The sequence below is a fragment of the Manihot esculenta genome, chromosome 8 (assembly GCF_001659605.2).
Source record: "Manihot esculenta cultivar AM560-2 chromosome 8, M.esculenta_v8, whole genome shotgun sequence".
Lineage (NCBI taxonomy): Eukaryota > Viridiplantae > Streptophyta > Magnoliopsida > Malpighiales > Euphorbiaceae > Manihot > Manihot esculenta.
Window position 1 is genome coordinate 9,113,935 of NC_035168.2, and position 4,516 is coordinate 9,118,450.

Consider the following 4,516-nt stretch of genomic DNA (forward strand, 5'->3'; position numbering starts at 1 on the left):
TAAGCTCACTTTGAGTATTCTGATGTGTATGGTTTTCTGGACACTGGTCGAATATCAGTTGATGTGAGAAGAGTAAAGGGTAGTTAAATGTTCAGAGATAAAGGGTCAGAGACGAGTGAGTGATTAACGGTTAGTGAGCCAGGAAAGAGCTCGAGAGTTGTAGCCATGGATGTTATAACTCCAGGTAGAGAGAGAGAGTGATCTCTCATCTTTGAGTACAGACCCCAAGTAAAGAAATAAGGCAGCGAATAGTGTAAGAAAGTGAAAAATAAGAAAAAGAATAAAAGTAAGTAAGAGAAAAGGAAGCAAAGAAAAGAAATATAGAGCAGAGAAAGAATAGAATAGAATAAAGGTAAAGTACGAATGTGGAGAAGGAGAGTTCAGTTTGGTCTGGGATTAGATGGCGATGAGCTCTGGTTCAGATAGTTCTGGATGCGTGAGGTGTGGAGTGTACACGAAAGTAGTCTGTTGGTATGGGACTACGGCATGTATAGATGCGAGCTGGAAGGACTCATGTTATGTGAGTATCCTACTGCGACCCTGATTGGCACAGTCCCAACAGATGACTGCTAGTAGTGTCACTCAGCCTGTAGCTCTAGCCATGGTTCAGGACAGCGGTTGAGACAGGAGGAGAGAGTTCTCCTAATCTTTGGTCGGTTCCCGAGGGAAGATTCGTTAGCTTTAGTTTGGCTCTTCATCCTGACTCAGTAGGAGGCTAACACATCGAACACGGTGACGTCAGATACGTTCACTTGAGAGTGGTCAGATGTGTAGGTTATCGTGGACCCTGATGTTTCTTTCCCTGTTGTCTTGAGAGCCGTAGATAGAGGGGGGTTGATAACTTCTGGGCTTAGACAGTTTCTTTGGGTTGATAGACCCGAGTGTGATCCATATGTGGCAGAGTCAGTCTGTCGATTCAGGTCAGAGTTTGGTGCGAGTAGTGGATGCAATCCAGCTGACCTTATGGTTCTAGAGTTGACTAGTGATGTCAATCTAGGGCGGATTGGCTAGCTACTCGAGGTACTACCTAAGTCTGTAACGACAGGTAGGAGAGTTTAGAGGTCAGAGCCTCGGATGGATCAGAGTTAGTCCTTAGAGGGGACAGTATAGCATACCCAGAAGGTTGATATCAGCCCTACAGACTCGTGAAATCTGTAGGCAGGGTAATCAGGGGTTTTCTTGCTCTTGTTTGAGAGCACAATAGCCAGGTCAGGGAACCAGCCTCAGTACGCATAGACAGAAAAAGAGATAGAGAGTTATATGTGTTATCCCAGACAAGCTAGCAGGATTACCAATCGAGTCTGGACGTGAAGTGAGGATGGAGACTAGACTCATCTTCACCTCTTCTCTTGAAATGGTACCTGTAGCATGGACGAAGTAGAAAAGCAGTAGTAGAGCAGTTGTGAACTTGGTAGATAAGGACTTTATCCGACTTAGTACCACACCCTGGAGTGTTCCAGTGTCGTTGTGAGAAACGAAGGATGAAACCTTGAGATTTTGGCACACCTGGGAATAGTTGCACAAAATCACTACCAAGGACAGGTGTTCCCATGCAGAATGGATGATCTATAGAACCAGCTAGTAGAAGCTGGTTGTTTGCCATAATAGATCTGCGAGTTGGGACCGATAGGTCACAAGTTAGAGAAAAGTCAGGTTAGCAGTTGCGTAGAGGTGAGATCTTTATGAGAGTAAAGAGACTAACCCAGAGGTAAGGGGTAAAACTGCGCAGCGACTCTAAGTACACAAGACAGTATGCCCTAGGTGAGGCAGATGAGATGTTAGCTACCCTTAGTCAGAAGTCGCTTCTCAGATTATCCTACAGACACAGAGAGCTAGAACGCTAGAGAGCTAGAGAGCTAGAGCGCTAGAGATAGTCCAGTGTAGTGAAAAAAAAAAGGATCAAAAGAGAAAAAGCCAGGATAGTAAAGAAGAAGAAAAGTGGGCAAGGATCAGAGTGCGTAACAAAACATAGAAAAGCATGCCCAGTATCTACTAAGTGTGGTAGATAAAAGAACACGGCATAGAGGCCAAGTTCTGGAATATGAGTTCGATTGCAGGGCATGACTGTATGCATTGTGAAGGGTCACAATACGATTACTACAGTAAGTAGAAAGTTGAAGCTAGGCATCTAGCATTTCCTTAGAGTTATTGCTCCTCTGCTCGGGTTGAATAAAAAGAAGCAAAGGTGAGTGTAACCAGAGTAGTGAATAGGGCTGAGAAACGGTAAAGAGAAAGGAAAATCAGTAGGGAGCAAAGAGAGTCAAATGGACTGTGGACAGACAGGAGTGATCAGTAATCAGTGTAGAGTGTGGACACAGCGTAAGCAGTTAAGGGTCAGCAGAGTCAGACAGTATAGCCAACCCGGGAGTTTTACTCCAGGGGTATCTGTAATACCCGGCTAGACTCCGGTATCGGAATTCCTACCGTCCGGTGGAATTTGGGTGTCGGAAACCTCTAGAAGGGTAAAAGCATGTTTTTATAAAATGTTTTCATGTATTTTAATGTTTTAAGTATGATCTTAAATAAGTTTTTGCATGAAAATTCTTTAAGGAAAAACCCAGGTTCGGCCGCCGAAACTCACTTTCGGCCGCCGAACATGCATGGACTTTGGGAGGCACGTTAGGCCCCCGAAAGTCTAAGTGAGGGAAGTGCAGGTTCGGCCGCCGAACCTTATGTTCGGCCGCCGAACATTGCATGGATGCGGAGGCACATTCGGCCCCCGAACGTGGCCTGGCCAGCCACTATAAAAGGGTCCCCTTGGTCCGCACGGGCGAGCTTTTTCTCTCCCATTGTCGGCCAAGGTGAGTCTCCACCGTTCCTCCCTCGATCTTGAGTGTTTCCTCTAGATCTTCCATGGTTTTAACAAGTTTATAACTTTGTTTTGAAGATTTGTGAGCTTTGAGCAAGTTTTGAGTGCTTGGAGGTTCAAAGAGCTTAATCTCTCCATCTCCAAGCTAGGATCGCTTTCCTCTCGTTTCTTCAAGAGGTAAGGGTCGATCTTGCACCCTTTATATGTTTTAAACAAGTTTTAAGTGAGATCTATGGGTAGAAATGCATGTTAGGACATATGTTGAGTTTATGGGGTTTTGATGATGTTTGAGCAATGTAGCTTGATTGTGTGTGAATGAAGTGTTGTAGATGGGGTATATGCATGTTTGAGACCCCTAGGAACTTGTATGTGTGTTTTGGTTGAGAAATATGCATGATCTATGGTTTTGGGAGGCAGGAGGTTCATTTGAACCAAGTTTCTGCCGTTTGGCAGAAACCAGGTTCGGCAGCCGAAGGGAGTTTCGGCCGCCGAACCCCTCTTGTGAAGGCAGCTTTCGGCTGCCGAAGGTGCCCCCGAAAAGAGACTTTCGTCTCTGTCTGGCACTTTCGGCCGCCGAAGGTGCCGCCGAACCTAGCTGAGTTTCGTCTCTGTCCAGGACTTTCGGCCGCCGAAGGTGCCGCCGAAGGTGCCCTGTTCAGCCGTTTCATGCATATTTTCTGTGATGTTTTCATGATGTTTTAGGGGGTTTTTGGGGGATGTATTAGAGTTGTGTTTATATATGTTTGGTTCCTCATTGGAGTCCACCTGTGTAGGTTCGGACCCGAGGAACCGAGGACCCCAGCAGTGAGTGAGCTGCTTCAGTGTCTGGTCAGAGCTAACCAGAGGTGAGTGGAAACAAGCTTAATGTTTTAAATCAAGCAATTAAATGTTTTGAGCATGTTTCATGCATCATGATGACATGTAATAGGCTGATTGCATTAGTTCACGAATATGTCGCATTGCATTTTATTTTGTGGTTGTGGGTGAATTCTGTATGATCCAATTAGTCCACGAGACTTTATATATGATATGACAGGAAGACCAGGACCCCATGCTACGGCCTGGCACGAGACTTTATATATATGATATGACAGGAAGACCAGGACCCCATGCTACGGCCTGGCACGAGGCTTTATATATGATATGACAGGAAGACCAGGACCCCATGCTACGGCCTGGCACGAGACTTTATGTATGTTATGACAGGAAGACCAGGACCCCATGCTACGGCCTGGCACGAGACTATGTTGGGACTAATTGGTGACAGGTTCACCCTTGATGTGGATTGTCTGTGATATGATGCATTTCATGAAAGCATGAACTTTAATATAATGTTTTTAGTTTCTACTCACTGGGCTTTTAGCTCACCCCTCTCCCCTAACCCCAGGTTTGCAGGTACGGGAGTGATAGAGAAGAAAAGAAGAGAAAAGTCATATGTATGTAATAGCTAGAGTATGTGGACATGACAAATGATAAGAATGTAATGTAATTATGTTATTGAGGATAGAGTTGTGCTTGACCATGGTATATGTTAATCCCTTGGTATGTACATGATCTTGTGTTTTGATATTGATGTAAACCAACTCACCACATGATGTATAGCCCTTGAGGCTTTGATGAAATCCCACAGAGGGGTTAATGTTTATGTATATGATGAATATAGTGCATGCACAGGTTGAGTTTGGTGAATGAAGAAAAAGAAAAGTT